The 17,933-nt window shown below is 41.0% G+C and overlaps 1 protein-coding gene and 1 pseudogene across 1 annotated transcript in view; one reads left to right on the top strand and one right to left on the bottom strand.

The window, feature by feature from the left end:
- LOC133043097 (large ribosomal subunit protein eL32-like) overlaps positions 1 to 13,958 on the top strand; it is a 47,421-nt pseudogene extending 33,463 nt beyond the window's left edge.
- FAR2 (fatty acyl-CoA reductase 2) overlaps positions 1 to 17,933 on the bottom strand; it is a 183,458-nt gene that overhangs the window by 104,418 nt on the left and 61,107 nt on the right. The window lies entirely within an intron of this gene.

The raw sequence follows: 17,933 nt of genomic DNA, 5'->3' as shown, positions 1-17,933 counted from the left end.
AAGTTGAGCACCAAAGAATTGATGCTTTTGAACTATGGTGTTGGGGAAGACTCTTGAGAATCCCTTGGACTGCAAGGAGATCCAACCAGTCCATCTTAAAGGAGATCAGTCCTGGGTGTTCATTGGAAGGACTGATGTTGAAGCTGAAACTCCAATACTTTGGCCACTTCATGCGAAGAGTTGACTCATTGGAAAAGACCCTGATGCTGGGAGGGATTGGGGGCAGGAGGAGAAGGGGACGACAGAGGATGAGATAGCTGGATGGCATCACCGACTCGATGGGCATGAGTCTGAGTAAACTCCGGGAGTTGGTGATGGACAGGGAGGCCTGGCGTGCTGCAATTCATGGAGTTGCAAAGAGTCGGACATGACTGAGCGACTGAACTGAACTGAACTGGTATCAAAACTGAATATTTAATAAAAAGCCTAGCTAGCCACAGAAAAGTCAGCAATTCTTGTTGTCATAGCTGATGCACCCAGGCTCTACCGTTTTTTATTTATATACCTACAAGGACAAAAACTGCCAGAGGCAGAAATGACCACACATAGCATAAGCTCTACTTGACCACATGCACCACTGGGGTGAGGTGGCGTAAAGAGCTTAGGCTTTGAAATCAGTCCTGGAACAGAAACTAACATGTGCTTTCTGTGGACAACTCTGTATTTCTGTTTCCTTGATTATAAGGAAATGTAATGTTTCTCTGATTATCTGTCTCACAGAAATATTTATAAACTGCCTACCGTACATTGACAATTGTTTTGATGCTGATGAGATGAAGCAAGAGAAGTTTAGGAAACAAGAAGAAATTAAATGACTTGCCAATGTCACAAAATTAGTATATGTGAAAAAGGAGGTAGGGGGCAGGGTTGAGTTTGACATTAGTTCGTCTGATTGAATTCATCATTTTTTCTTTTACACCTTACTGTGTTCTTCTCTGTTGCAGAAAAGTCCTGATATGTTTTTTAAAAATTAGTGGCAAGGAGGCAGTCTTATACTGTTCATTTCTACCCAGCCTGCCTAGCAACACTAACTTCCATATTTTCCACCAGCAGGATTAAAAGTTCATTGGCAGTGATGACTTCTTCCCAGTCTGAGGTGGTGACATCACGGCTCCCACCACTGGACCAATCTGGCCTTTGTAAACTACTAAAAAACCTATTCATCCTAAAGGAAGGCATCACTTGATGAAATGTACAAGTTCAGTTTCAGATGAACTGGAACACAGGCTAGTCTGATTCTCAAAATAAAAACAGTGATGATCGATCTACTCTACTTCATCCTGATGGCTCCACTCCATCCCTGATGGCTCAGACAGTGAAGAGTCAGCCTGCAATTCAGAAGACCTAGGTTCAGTCCTTGGGTTGGGAAGATCCCCTGGAGAAGGGAATGGCTACCCACTCTAGTATTCTTGCCTAGAAAATGCCATGGACAGAGGAGACTGGCAAGCTATAGACCATGAGGACCCACAGAGTTGGACACAACTGAGCGACTAAGAGTTTCAGTTTTCACTTTAACCTCATCTATGGGAAAAAAGAAGAAAGGCAGTGAGAGAAGGCTTTTTAGGAACATACTTATAACATCAAAAGCATTTCTAAAGACAAAAATCTTTGCTGAAAACACTGATACCCGAGGAAAACATTTTGTTATTCATTAAACTATATGTTCTCTAAGGTTTCTTTTAAATTCAAAAGTTTATACGATCTTATACTCTTGATGAGATTCTTCTTGGATCTTCGTTTTCTTGTGCATATCTTTGATTTTAGTTCAGGTCCAAATTACTACCTGCCGGAATTTCTGCAACAGCCTTCTAGCTTGTCTTCTAGCCAGATTTGTTCTCCTTTAGAGAGTCCTGTGTGTATCCTCTCCAGACTAAACTACCTAAAGCAGAGTGCTTTTCCCACATTCGTTTCTATTTTGTCACACCAACGTTATATTTTGTTATTGGAACATTCTCCCATGATGTTGTTTTTTCTCCCATGACTTGGAAATTAAATCCCACTCATAAGTAAGTCCCATGTTTCAGATAAGCACTCCAGAGCACACAATCATTTCCTTTTCAGAACAGGTAGTGCAGCTGTTTTAAGTATTTCTCACTTTAGCATTCATTTATTCTCTAATTGGCTCATATTTTATAATTCTGTCTTTCAAGCCACAATGACCAAAAAAATTTCTGTTTCTTCTCTTCAGCATTTTGCTCAAGACCACAGTTCTTCATAAATTCTTACTGCGTGTGTGTATGCTCAGTCACATCCAACTCTGCTCGACTCCATGCATGGTAGCCCACCAGGCTCCTCTGTCCATGGAATTCTCCAGGCAAGAATGCTGGAGTTGGTTGTCATGGCTTCCTCCAGAGGATCTCTCTGAACCAGGGATCAAACCTGCATCTCTTATGTCTCCTGCACTGGCAGGCGAGTTCATTACCACTAGTGTCACCTGAGAGGCGCTACCTGAAAAAGACAACTGCATCTTTTCTTACAAAGCTGGTCATAGTGAGCCTATTAGTAAAATTGGATAGCAGAAGTATAACTGAAGAGTAAAAAAGGTAAAAACTGTGATATTTGCATGGCAACACACCCCATCCAATCAGTCAGTTCAGTTCAGTTGCTCAGTCATGTCCAACTCTTTGCAACCTCATGGACTGCAGCACACCAGGCTTTCCTGTTCATCATCAACTCCCGGAGTTTACTCAAACTCATGTCCATTGAGTCAGTGATGCCATCCAACCACCTCATCCTCTGTCGTCCCCTTCTTCTCCTGCCTTCAATCTTTCCCAACATCAGGGTCTTTTCAAATGAGTCAGTTCTTTGCACCAGGTGGCCAAAGTATTGGAGTTTCAGCTTCAACATCAGTCCTTCCAATGAATATTCAGGACTGATTTCCTTTAGGATGGGCTGGTTGGATCTCCTTACTTATCCAAGGGACTCTCAAGAGTCTTCTCCAACACCACAGCTCAAAAGCATCAGTTCTTCACCACTCTGCTTTCTTTATAGTCCAACTCTCACATCCATACATGGCTACTGGAAAAACCATGGCTTTGACTAGATGGACCTTTGTTGGCAAAATAATGTCTCTGCTTTTGAATATGCTTTCTAGGTTGGTCATAACTTTCCTTCCAAGGAGCAAGTGTCTTCTAGTTTCATGGCTAAAGTCACCTCTGCAGCAATTTTGGAGCCTCCGAAAAATAAAGTCTCTTACCATTTCCATTGTTTCCCCACTTATTTACCATGAAGTGATGGGACCCCATGCCGTGATCTTAGTTTTATGAATGTTGAGTTTAAGCCAGCTTTTTCACTCTTCTCTTTCACTTTCATAAAGAGGCTCTTCAGTTTTTCTTCACTTTCTGCTATAAGTGTGGTGCTATCTGCGTATCTGAGGTTATTGATATTTCTCCCGGCAATCTTGATTCCAGCTTGGGCTTCATCCAGCCCAGTGTTTCTCATGATGTACTCTGCACATAAGTTAAATAAGCAGGGTGACAATATATAGCCTTGACATACTCCTTTCCCAATATGGAACCAGACTGTTGTATGATGTCCGGTTTTAACTGCTGCTTCTTGACCTGCATACAGATTTCTCAAGACACAGGTAAGGTGGTCTGGTATTCCCATCTCTTAAAGAATTTTCCACACCTTGTTGTGATCTGAACAGTCAAAGGCTTTGGCATAGTCAATAAAGCAGAAATAGATCTTTTTCTGGAACTCTGTTTTTCAATGATCCAATGGATGTTGGCAATTTGATCTCTGGTTCCTCTGCCTTTTCTGAATCCAGCTTGAACGTCTGGAAGTTCACGGTTCACGTACTGTTGAAGCCTGGCTTAGAGAATTTTGAGCATTACTTTGCTAGTGTGTGTGATAAGTGCAATTGTGCAGTAGTTTGAACATTCTTTGGCATTGCCTTTCTTTGGGATTGAAATGAAAACTGACCTTTTCCAGTCCTGTGGACACTGCTGAGTTTTCCAAATTTGCTGGCATAGTGAGTGCTACACTTTCACAGCATCATCTTTCAGGATTTGAAATAGCTCAACTGGAATTCCATCACCTCCACTAGATTTGTTTGTAGTGATGCTTCCTAAGGCCCACTTGACTTCACATTCCAGGATGTCTGGCTCTAGGTGAGTGATCACACCATCGTGATTATCTGGGTCATGCAGATCTTTTTTGTATAGTTCTTCTTTGTATTCTTGCCACCTTTTCTCAAAATCTTCTGCTTCTGTTAGGTTCATACCATTTCTGTCCTTTATTGTGCCCATCTTTGCATGAAATATTCCCTTAGGATCTCTAATTTTCTTGAAGAGATCTCTAGTCTTTCCTATTCTATTGTTTTACTCTATTTCTTTGCTTTGGTCACTGAGGATGGCTTTCTTATCTCTCCTTGCTATTCTATGAAACTCTGCATTCAGATGGGTATATCTTTCCTTTTCTACTTTGCCTTTAGCTTCTCTCTTTTCACTGCTATTTGTAAGGCCTCCTCAGACAACCATTTACCTTTTTGAATTTCTTTTTCTTGGGGATGATTTTTATCACGGCCTCCTTTAGAATGTCACGAACCTCCATCCATAGTTCTGCAGGCACTCTATCAGATCTAATCCCTTGAATCTATTTGTCACTTCCACTGTATAACTGTATGGGATTTGAGATATTTGCTACTTTCTTCAATTTAAGTTTGAATTTGGCAATAAGGAGTTCATGATCTGAGCCACAGTCAGCTCCTGGTCTTGTTTTTACTGACTGTATAGAGCTTCTCCATCTTTGGCTGCAAAGAACATAATCAACGGCAGCAGCAGCTGTGTGGTGCAGGAGCGACTTTGAGGAGATACCCCATATCCAAGGGCAAAGGAGAAGCCCCAGCAAGACAGTAGGAAGGGCAAAATTGCATTTAGAATCAAGTCCTATACCCACTAGAGAAGCTCAGAGGGTTCAAACAAACCTTGTGTGCACCAGGACCCAGAGACCCCACAGAGACTGAGACAGAACTGTTTCTGACTATCTCCTGTGGAGGTACAGCTCAGCAGTGGACAGCTGCAGGGGCAGCGGGTCTGAGTGCAGCAGACCTGGGAAAGGCATAAGCCCTCTTGGAGGAGATCACCATTAACCCCACCATAGAGCCACCAGAACTTACACAGGACTGGGGAAACAGACTCTTGGAGGGCATAAACAAAACCTTGTGCACACCAGGACCCAGGAGAAAGGAGCAGTGACCCCACAAAAGACTGACCCAGACTTGCCTGGGAGTGTCCAGGAGTCTCTGGCAGAGGCACGTGTCGGGGGTAGCTTGCTGCAGGGTCAGGGGCACTGAGTGCAGCAGTGTGTTCATGGGACCTTTTGAAGGAGGTCGCGGTTATCTTCATTACCTCCACCATAGTTTAGCATCAAGTCAAATAACAGGGAGGGAACACAGCTCTGCCCATCGACAGAAAATTGGATTACAGATTTACTGAGCATGGGCCCTCCCATCAGAACAAGACCCAGTATTCCCCTCAGTCAATCTCTCCCATAAGGAAGCTTCCATAAGCCTCTTATCCTTCTTCATTAGAGGGTAGACAGAATGAAAACCACAATCACAGAAAACTAACCATCTGATCACATGGACCACAGTCTTGTCTAACTTAATGAAACTATGAGCCATGCTATGTAGGGCCACCCAGGACAGACAGGACATGGTGGGGAGTTCTGACAAAATGTGGTCCACTGGAGAAGGGAATGGCAAACTATCCTATCAAGGACGACACAAAAATTAGAGGAAATGTTTTCTGACTCTTGGTTTCTAATAAATCCTAGATTCCCTATTTCAGTGGATGAAGTAGCAGGGTTCAAGCCCCCACATCACTGAGGTTTGGGCAAAAGACTGCCCTGTCTAGCTTGTGGCTATTCAGTGCTAGTAAGCTGAGTGAGAGTAGATGGCAGGATCCCTGGGTCAGGAAGATTCCCTGGAGGAGGGCATGGCAACCCAATCCAGTATTCTCGCTTGGAGAACCCCATGGACAGAGGAGGCTGGTGGGCTAGAGTCCATAGGGTCACAAAGAAACAAGCACAACTGAAGCCATCTAGCACACATGCACAGTGTAACATTTATCTTAAGATCTAATAGAATTTTATTTGCAAAGAATCTTATGAAATGCCAGGGGGAAACAGAATCATTTCCATCCTATTAGATGGGCTCCTTAAAAAAAAAAAAAACAAACTCTAGCTAGCTAGCTATCATCCATCCATTCATCCATCAAACCGATCTCAGCCCACTAAGCTACGATATGATTGAAACATTACCTGTGCACATCTTTCAAACAAGGAGAAAGAAAAAGAAGCAGAGAGACACTAGAAAAAACCAAAGTGACAAGTGGATCCAAGCCATAGTGAAAATATCTCTGTGATTCAGGGCAGACCAGTGCAAGAGTCCCCTCATCCTAGGTAAACAGGATGAGAGTGCCCTGTGTTGGGGATGCTAGCTTAGCTGCCTCAAGGGTGCCCCCTGCTGAGTGTTACTCGGGAGATTCCCACACAGCACTACTTTTGTATGAATCACCACATTCCCATAGTAACCACGGGAATCCTGTATCTGAGAGAATGAGAAAGTGGGGAAGTATTAGCACATACATGCATGCGTGTTCAGCCGCTTCAGTCATGTCAGACTCTTTGTGACCTGATAGACTGTGGCCCACCAGGCTCCTCTGTCCATGGGATTCTCCAGGCAAGAATACTGGAGTGGGTTGTCATGCCCTTCTCCAGGGGATCTTCCTGACACAGGGATTGAACCCATGTCTCATGTTTCCTGCATTGGCAGGAGGATTCTTTACCTCTAGTGCCACCTGGGAAGCCCATATTAGCACATATCTACACCTAATTTCTGTTAAGCTTTGAAGCAGGGAGTGGAAGTGGGAAGTGAGGAGCTATGTGATACAGAGGAATTATAATATCCTTGTCCAGTTGTGAGAGTCAGGTGCTATGGCTGAAAATACCTTACTATTCTGAGTCAAATATGTTTCCAAATTTCCTTGGCCTGGCACACGAGGTTATTTAAAAATCAGATGAAACCTGACTTATCTGCCTTCTCTCTTTTTTCTCCTCCTACACTAACTTTTTACAGCAACCAAACAAGCTTTAATTCTTTAAACTTCCTTTCCTTCTCAGAGGCACCCTCTCTCCTCTTTTATGCCTGTCTAGTTGACCTTCTTTAGAACCTCCCCAGATGGCCCTGATGAGCAGGAAAGTTTGCAAACTACTGGCCTACCCAAGGCCCAAATCAAGTTTGACTTCATCCATGACACCTGCCCAGGCTACTCTGGGATCCTGGCACATCTCCCTCTAACCACCCCCTCAGCTACAGTTTATATCAATCCTTGGCACATAATCATTGATTGCCTCATGTCATTTCATCTGATGATCTCTTTTTATTCTTACTTAGCACCTTCACTGTTCTTTCCCTTCCTTAAATGTCTGTGTGTCTTAATCCCCCAATTAGAGGTGAAAACAATGAGAGTTGAATCCCACTGTGTTTTCCTTTTAGTTAGGGATCAAGAAATATGTTCACTGCCTGGAAGAGGTCAGAGACACAGAAGCAAAGCCAAACCATTATTTAAGCCACACAGCCAAAGGCAAGCTTTGCAGGAAAGCTGCATGCCCCACAGTACCCTGAGGTTTAGCTTTCAGGGTCTGCGCCCTCTTGCCAAGTTGCATACAAACCAGAGTTTAGGAAATTCAGCACAGTTTCTCAATCAGTCTTAGTTCTGATGAGGCAAGAATCTGCATTAGGTAAACTTAGGTGTCACTTTTTGAATATTGTGTCTTCATGTTCTGAGTGTCAAACCTTATAGAAACATTGCAACAACCTGAAAGAGTTCAAGCAATCTATAAAAGCCGCTAAGATCCAAGACTCAAACTGTGTTGAAAGAAAGACACCTTGGTCCAATTCTGCACAACAGTGAGGACCACTGGATCCTCTAGTGATCCACTCCCAGGTTTTGGGAAACAAGTCAGACAAACAGGTGGTGCGGGACTGTTCTCTTTGGGTAAGAATGTGCTTTCATGGAACATGCTTCCCAGTAATGCCTCCCAGTATAAACTTAAAGGAAGCACTATCATTTATAAAACTACATCTTTATCAGGCTTCTACTCTCAGGATGTGCTATCATTAAGATACCATCCTTGGCTCTAATCAAAGCAAAGGGAATTTATTTATTTTTTTAAATAAGCTTTTTATAATGGACATTTGGTAACCACAAGTCAGTAAAACAGAATACAGGTTTCTTTTTAAGACAAATCAAAATAAGAATCAGGAAGTTGTGGACTGCTAAGTCTCTGTTTGCAGCCTCCTTTAGCATCCAGCTATGGTATAGCTGCTCTTTCCTCTAGAGACTAAGACTTATGAGAATACCATGGGTCTCTGAGGCCCTTTAAGACCTAAGGATGCTTTGTGTCCTGCCTTCTATATGAGATCCTTTGTGTTTGGCCAGTATCATTATTTCATTCAGATTTAAAGAATCATATGGGGCTTCTTCATTTCACTGATCCCCTTTTATTCACAGCCTTCCCTGTACCTATTGGTATCACTTGGTTATTCTTTCTCTATGTACTTACCAAAATAGGGAGAGTTTAAAATATGGCATAGATTTTGGTATCTATATTTCATTCATCTTTTTTCCCCTGTCTAGTCATTTAATAAACACTGAGTATCAAACCTTATAGAAACACTGCAACAACCTGAAAGAGTTCAAGTAAGCCATAAAAGCTGCTCAGATCCAAGACTCAAAATGTGCTGAAAGAAAAACACCTTGGTCCAATTCTGCATAAGGGTAAGGACTACTACAAAGATAAAATTTATTCCTTTCAGATCAGCAGAATAACTAGGGTAAAAAAGGCAAAAATCAGATCAGAAATAAATGAAAAAGAAATGAAGGAGACTATAGCAAAAATCAACAAAACTAAAAGCTGGTTCTTTGAGAAGATAAATAAAATAGACAAGACATTAGCCAGACTCATCAAGAAAAAAAGGGAGAAGAATCAAATCAATAAACTTATAAATGAAAATGGAGAAATCACAAGAGACAACACAGAAATACAAAAAGATCACAAGGGACTACCATGAACAATAAAATGCCCATAAAATTGACAACCTGGAAGGAACAGACAAATCTTTATAAAACTATAACCTTCCAAAACTGAACCAGGAATAAATAGGAAATCTTAACAGTGCTTAACACCACAAGCATAGAAATCAAACCTATAATAAAAATATCTCACAACAAATAAAAGCCTAGGACCAGATGGCTTCACAGGTGAATTCTACCAAAAATTTAGAGACGAGCTAATACCTATCCTATTCAAACTCTTTCAGAAAATTTCAGAGGAAGGTAAACTCCCAAACTCATTCTGTGAGGCCACCAGCACCCTAATACCAAAACCAGAAAAAAGATGCCACAAAAAAAGAAAACAACAGGCCAATATCACTGACAAACATAAATGCAAAAGTACTCAACAAAATCCTAGCAAACAGAACCCAACAACATATTAAAAAGATCATACATCATGACCAAGTGGGTTTTATCCCAGAGATGCAAGCATTCTTCAATATTTGCAAATCAATCAATATGATGCACCATATTAACAAATTAACAAATCTCAATAGATGCAGGGAAAGCCTTTGAGAAAATTCAACACCCAGCTACAATCAAAACTGTCCAGAAAGCAGGCATAGAAGGAACATACCTCAGTGTAATAGAAACTATATACGACAAACCCACAGCAAACATTATTCTCTATGGCAAAAAACTAAAAGCATTTCTTCTAAAATTAGGAACAAGACAAGGGTGTCCACTGTCACCACTATTAGTCAACATAGTTTTGGAAGTCCTAGCCACAGCAATCAGAGGAGAAAAAGAAATAAAAGGAATCCAGATTGGAAAAGAAGAAGTAAAACTCTCATGGTTTGCAGATGACATGATCCTCTATATAGAAAACCCTAAAGATGTCACCAGAAAAATCACTAGAGCTAATTAACAAATATAGTACAGCTGCAGGATATGAAATTGAGACACAGAAATCCCTTGAATTCCTATACACTAACAATGGAAAAACAGAAAGAGAAATTAAGGAAACAATCCCATTCACCATTGAAATGAAAAGAATAAAATACTTAGGAGTAAATTTATCTAAAGAAACAAAAGACCTATATATAGAAAACTGTAAAACACTGATGAACGCAATCAAAGATGACACAAACAGATGAAGAAATTCATGGATTGTAAGAATCAATACAGTGAAAATGAGTATACTACCCAAAGCAATCTATAGATTCAGTGCAATCCCTATGAAGCTGCCAACAGTATTTTTCACAGAACTAGAACAAATAATTACACTATGTGTATGGGGGAAAAAAAAAAAAACAAAACACCAAAAAACTCTTCTTGAGAAAGAAGAATGGAACTGGAGGAATCAACCTTCCTGATTTCAAACTATACTGCAAAGCTACAGTCATCAAGACAGTATGGTACTGGCACAAAAACAGAAATATAGATCAATGGAATGAAATAGAAAGCCCAGAGATAAATCCACACACCTATGGACACCTTATCTTTGACAAAGGACGCAAGAATATAGCATGGAGAAAAGACAATCTCTTTAACAAGTGATGCTGGGAAAACTGGTCAACCACTTGTAAAAGAATGAAACTAGAACACTTTCTAACACCATACACAAAAATAAACTCAAAATGGATTAAAGATCTACATATAAGACCATAAACTATAAAACTCTTAGAGGAAAACGTAGGCATAACACTCTCTGACATAAATCACAGCAAGATCCTCTATGAACCACCTCAGAGAGTAATGGAAATAAAAACAGAAATAAACAAATAGGATCTAATTAAACTTAAAAGCATTTGTACAATGAAGGAAACTATAAGTAAGGTGAAAAGGCAGCCTTCAGAATGGGAGAAAAATAATAGCAAATGAAGAAACTGACCAAGAATTAATCTCAAAAATACACAAGCAGCCCATGCAGCTCAATACCAGGAAAGCAAACAACCCAATAAAAAAGTGGGCCAATGAACTAAACAGACATTTCTCCAAAGAAGATATACAGATGGCTAACAAACACATGAAAAGATGCTCAACATCACTCCTTATTAGAGAAATCCAAATCAAAACCACAATGAGGTATCATCTCACATCTGTCAGAATGGCTGCCATCAAAAAGGTCTACAAACAATAAATGCTGGAGAGGGTGTGGAGAAAAGGGAACTCTCTTACACCATTGGTGGGAATGCAAACTGGTACAGCCACTATGGAGAACAGTGTGGAGATTCCTTAAAAAACCTGAAGTAGAACTGCCATATGACCCAGCAATCCCATTGCTGGACATACACACCAAAGAAACCAGAACTGAAAAGACATGTGTACCCCAATGTTCACTGCAGCACTGTTTACATCAGCTAGGACATGGAAGCAACCTAGATGTCCAGTGGCAGACAAGTGGATAAGGAAGTTGTGGTACATATACACAATGGAATGTTACTCAGCTATAAAAATTAACACATTTAAGTCAGTTCTAATGAGGTGGATGAAACTAGAGCCTATTATACAGAGTGAAGTAAATCAGAAAGAGAAACATCAATACAGTATATTAAGGAATATATATGGAATTTAGAAAGATGATAAAGACGATCCTAAATGCAAGGCAGCAAAAGAGACAGAGATGTAAAGAAGACTTTCAGACTCTGTGGGAAAAGGCAAGGGTGGGATGATATGAGAGAATAGCACTGAAACATGTATATTACCATATGTAAAATAGATGATGAGTGCAAGTTCAATGCATAACAGATCATTCAAAGCCAGTGCTCTGGGACAACCAAGAGGGGTGGGGTGAGGAGGGAGATAAGAGGGGGATTCAGGATGTGGGGACACATGTGCACCTGTGGCTGATCCATGTCAAAGTATGGCATAAATCACCACAGTATTATAATTATCTGCCAATTAAAATATATAGATTAATTACCCCCCCCCAAAAAAGGGCAAAGATTTGCATAGCACATGGGTGCACTGAACATTACCAGGCCTGTTCTGTGCTGAGAACAGAGAAAATAAATTTCATTCCAAGTTTACAGATCTCTCTCCACTACCCCTGAAATCTGTGTAATGATATAATGATTCAGGTCTAGGAGAGGACACAGGAGCAACATTTCCTGAAGGTAGTAAAATGCATAAACTTTTATTATCCAATCCCAGGATCCCAGATACCCATATTTATAATTAACATAATATTATAAAGGAGTGATTGGTATGATTCTGTCAAGGAAAAAAAAAAGAGAGAGAGAGACTTTGTAAAAGTCCACAGCAGCTATGTAGCTACACAAGCTGCCCCAGGGCCATTGCACAGACTGTTCCTTCCATGAAGCACACAGTTCACAAAGCTGGTTCCTGTTTTACCCTTCAGGTGTTAGATTAAATGCCACATGCCCAGAGAAGCCCTCCTGAACACCCCATGTAATAGTAATGAGTATATTTCCTTCTCTCAGATTCATGTAAATTTCCTTCACAAAACTTATGATAATTTTCAGCTGTTTCTGCTTATATATACTTTGTCAGATATTCCATTAGAATATCAGGTCTTCATTGTCTCTCTAGTGCCAAGCTAGTCCTAGCTTAGAGGAGACACTTAGGAAAAAAATGAGGGAGAAAAGCAAAAGACCTAGTTCTTATATGAAGAACAAATTCATTTCTTTTTTTTATACACAGATGTTTCCCATTTGTTCTATGCCCAATAAACAAATTGCTGTGAGTTGACTGCACTGTTTGTCAAGTCACTGATTACAAAATTAAACTGGGCCTTACCACTCTAGATCCTATTAAAAGATTATACTTTACCTCTGTCATATTTTCTAACTCAAAGTCTTCTGAAATTTGTAAGGTGCTGATGGTGATCAAGGTCCCACCCAGTTATAACCTTTATTCCTGCATTGACACAGTTTTCATGAAGGCTAAAAAAAAAAAAAAAAAAAAATATTGTGGGAACTGCAATGACTTTAGTAATCTCAGAGGTGGATAGTCATATAAACCTAATGCAATTGCCATAACCTAGAGATTGTCATTGGAGAAGGAAATGGCAACCCACTCCAGTGTTCTTGCCTGGAGAATCCCAGGGATGGAGGAACCTGGTGGGCTGCCTTCCATGGGGTCGCATAGAGTCGGACACGACTTATGTGATGCAGCAGCAGAGACTGTCATGGGGCCCAAGGGTTAAGTCTGCAGACACTTCCCACAAAGTAAGACTCACACTAGGAGCTTCACTCTTGGGTGATTTCCCCATGGCAACCTAAAAACCAAGGAAATTTCCTGCCTAGGTAATAATTCTTTGCAAAAGAGGGTAGATGTACAGCATAAATTACTTTCCTGAAAAAATGATAAAGGTGAAACAATTGTAAAAGAGTAACTGTATTTCCATTTATTTTTCTGTGGTTCAAAGAGGAGATTTCCCCTGTCTTTCTCGGGGCTGCCTAGGAATGGCAGCCATCTCCTGCCTGGCATTACTGCCGCTCTCAGACCCTTCCTGAAGCCCAAAATCAGGGTCAAAAAGAGGACCAAGGAGCTCATCCAGCAACAGTCAGACTGATATGTCAAAATTAAACAGAACCAGCAGAAACCCAGAGGCACTGACAACAGGGTGAGCAGGAGAGTCAATGGCCAAAGATCTTGATGTCCAACATGGTTACGGGAGCAACAAGAAAACACAGCGCTTGTGGCCCAGTGGCTTCCGGAAGTTCCTGGTCCACAACCTCAAGGAGCTTGAAGTGCTGCTGATGTGTAACGTCTTCCAGTGCCAGGACTGCTCACAACATCTCCTTCAAGAACCCCAAAGCCTTTGTGGAAAGAGCAGCCCTATTGGCCATCAGAGTCTGCAATCCCAACGCCAGGCTGCCCAGCAAAGAAAATGAAGAGAGGGCTACTGCACAATTTTGTTTATGTTAATAATACCATAAAACTCAGGGGTGGGGGGGGGGGGAGGTGATTCCTGGCTTGTCAGAATAGAATGTCATACAAACCAAAGGCCACAGCTTTAGACCAAAACTTCACCAACATTAAGTTTTGTTAAGTATTTCTCTCCTCTGTAGAGTATTGAATATCACCTATCAGTTCTTTCTTCAAAAGTCATCTTTGAAATGAATTACAGAGTCATTCATACTATCTGTCCCCACAAATTCTCAGGGTCTAATGTATAACTTAACCAAAAGAGCATCCACTTTCTGGAAAAATATTACTGAGATTTTTTTTCTTTTATGCTTTTCAGGTTTTCCATGAAGATTTATCTAGAATGGATTTGGGATCACTGCTTCACTAGAAGGTTATAGATAGCTCATGAAAGAACTTGGTTTTTGATTTAAAGAAAATAAATGAGGGCTTCCCTCATATTTCAGTTCGTAAAGAATCTACCTGCAATGCAGGAGACCCCGGTTCGATTCCTGGGTTGGGAAGATCCCCTGGAGAAGGGATAGGCTACCCACTCCAGTATTCTTGGGCTTCCCTTGTGGCTCAGCTGGTAAAGAAGCTGCCTGCAATGCAGGAGACCTGGGTTCGATCCCTGGGTTGGGAAGATCCCCTGGAGAAGGGAAAGACTACCCACTCCAGTATTCTAGCCTGGAGAATGCCATGGGCAGTCTGTGGGGTCGCAAAGAGTCAGACATGACTGATTGTCTTTCACTTTCACTTTCTTTCACTTTCAAAATAAATGAAGTTCTCAAGAGTGTTGAACACCAATCTATTTATCAGTTAAACAAATAAATGTTCATTTGAGAATACAAATAGCTCCTTGAATGGTCTCAAATGTTCTGTCTTTATCATCTGTGTGCACCAAAATGCCCACCCATCTTTTACTTGGAGAAAATAAACTGTAACCATGAGATGATTTTCAGAAGGCATCAAATATAGACTTTGGACCAGATAGACCTGAGTTTGCATTTTGATTCTGAGTTTGCAGTACTTCCTTGGGGGAGACTCTAGGCCCTTTTCAGTTTTAATTTTTCATATAGAAACTGATGACCTCATTCATACATACAGCTTCAACCACCACCTGTACGATCTTAAATCATTAAATTAGCTACAACCAGACTTTCCTGCTGAGCACTAGACTCATCTCTAATTGGGTTTTACACAGTTCACCTCCGATGGTTCAGTGGCACCAAAAACACAACAGATTAAAAAGATGAATTGATTCTCAATCCTGATTAACAGCACCACCACCACTTTATAACTCAAGCCAGAATGTGAGAATTATCTCTATGTCACTTACTCCCCACAAAACATCAATCTATGAATCCTGGAGATTTGCCTCAATTAACCTCTTTCCTGTATGTCCCTGCTACGTTCTCAGTGCAGCTGTTTGGGACCTTAGTGTGTGCTATGCTCAGTTACTCAAGTCATGTCTGACTCCTTTTGCAACCCCACGGATTGTTAGCTCAACAGGCTCCTCCATCCATGGGATTTCCCAGGCAAGAACACTAGAGTGGGATGCCTTTTCCTTCTCTAGGGTATCCTCCTGACCCAGGGATCAAACCTGCATCTCCTGCATTGACAGGTGGGTTTTTTTTTAACACTGAGCCACCAGGGAAGTCCAATCTGAATTTACCTAACAACTAAAGATGTTGAAAATTATTCATGTGCTTATTGGTTATTAACATCAAGCTTTCATATTAGATGTGTGTGTGTATGTTCAGTTGTGTCTGACTCTTTGTGGTTCTATGGACTGTACCCTGCCAGGCTTCTCTGTCCATGGGATTCTCCAGGCAAGAACACTGGAGTGGTTTGCCCTCCTCCAGGGATCTTCTAGACCTAAGGATTGAACCCATGTCTCCTGCATTGGCAAGTGGATTCTTTACCACTGAGCCATCTGTAAAGCCCCTTGGGACCTCAAGTCCCCTCCAATTCCCTGTCACCTTTTCTGTTAATGTCGTACATCGTGCCTCCATCTAGCTTCCAGTGGGATCTTTGCGTATATCACCAGGTCACTCTCTCACTGAAGCTTCTTCAGTTTTTATATCCTGTTAATGTGATGCACAATGAAATTTAAATTCCCAATTGTGGTCTATAACAAGGCACTGTAAGTGAGCTGATCCTGGCATGCTATTCCATTTCAACTTCTACCATTTGTGCTAACATATCAGACACTTCAGTCATACACATGATTTTTGGCTTCCTTAACGGGCCCAGCTCAAACCCTCAGATTTGGTCAATGGTGTTTCCTGGAACTTCAATGTATTTACCAAGGACTTTTCAATAGTATCCAAATCTGTCTTTCCCTTAGAATTTAATTTAAGTACCTTGAGAAAGGGGATATAATTTTATCTTTGTATCTCTAGTGTTTGATACTCAGAATAATTGTTTGACAAGTAGATGGGTGAATACATAGGTCAAAGAGAAAGGAAAGGGAGGATGTTATGAACTTCAAATTATTCTGAAAGATCAGGAAAGGTGAGGAGCATAAAGAGGTAGGAAAGAAAATAGTGGCTGTAATACAGTCCATATCTTTAGATTTCAAAATCACTCAGCTTTTATAACCAAGTAGGTAGAAGTGTAGCATTGATTGCATCATTATTTTACAAAGATATTTAACATTTTTATGCTTCAGGTTTTTTTTTTTAATCTTCAAAAGAGGACAAATTACTACAAAGCACTAGTACTCTAAAACCTGTATCAAAGTTATGGATAGATATTGGTGATAATACTTAGAGGAAAGGTGCTATGATATTCAAATGTAAAAGAATAATGGGAGAGAATCCAAATTGTCTTTACACAATGCTATTTCAAAAAACAGTAAGCATAAATCACTGCAGATGGTGACTGCAATTAGAAGACATGAAATTAAAGGACACTTGCTCCTTGGAAGAAAAGCTATGACCATCCTAGACAGCATATTAAAAAGCAGAGACATTACTTTGCCAACAAAGGTCCATCTAGTCAAAGCTATGGTTTTTCCAGTAGTCATGTATGGATGTGAGAATTGGACTACAAAGAAAGCTGAGCACCAAAGAATTGATGCCTTTGAACTGTGGTGTTGGAGAAGACTCTTGAGAATCCCTTGGATGGCAAGGAGATCCAACCAGTCCATCCTAAAGGAGATCAGTCCTGAATATTCATTGGAAGGACTGATGCTGAAGCTATAACTCCAATAATTCAACCACCTGATGGGAAGAACTGACTCATTTGAAAAGACCCTGATGCTGGGAACGATTGAAGGCAGGAGACGAAGGGGATGACAGAGAATGAGATGGTTGGAAGTCATCACTGACTCAATGGACATGAGTTTGAGCAACCTCTGGGAGTTGGTGATGGACAGAGAAGCCTGGTGTGCTGCAGTCCACGGGGTTGCAAAGAGTCAGACATGACTGAGCGACTGAACTGAACTGAACTGAAACATAAATAGGAAACTCTCTAAGCATTAGTTTTTCTTCTATTTTCTTTTGAAGTTTGTTATTTTGAAAGTACATAAATGTTCACAGCTATAAAGAGGCAGCAATGTAACATCTATTTGAAGTACATGTAATGTCACCATTGTGGTTGCTGTTCAGCCACCCGGTCATGACTCTTTGCAACCCCCTGGACTGCAGCACGCCAGGCCTCCCTGTCCCTCATCATCTAAGGTCATACCCATTGCATTGGTGACATCATCCAGCCATCTCATCCTCTGACAGCTTCTTCTCCTTCTGCCCTCAATCTTTCCCAGCATCAGGGACTTTTCCAATGAGTCAGCTGTTCGCATCAGGTGACCCAAAATACTGGAGCTTCAGCTTCAGCATCAGTCCTCCCAATGAGTAGTCAGGGTTGATTTCCCTTAAGATTGACTGGTTTGATCTCCCTGGTCCAAGGGACTCTCGGGAGTCTTCTCCAGCACCACAGTTCAAAGGCATCAATTTTTTGGTGCTCTGTCTTCTTTTCGGTTCAGCTCTCACA

Source organism: Dama dama, chromosome 22, assembly GCF_033118175.1.
Source record: "Dama dama isolate Ldn47 chromosome 22, ASM3311817v1, whole genome shotgun sequence".
Lineage (NCBI taxonomy): Eukaryota > Metazoa > Chordata > Mammalia > Artiodactyla > Cervidae > Dama > Dama dama.
Note: the sequence above shows the minus strand (reverse complement) of the source record. Positions and strands in the feature narration are given on the sequence as shown.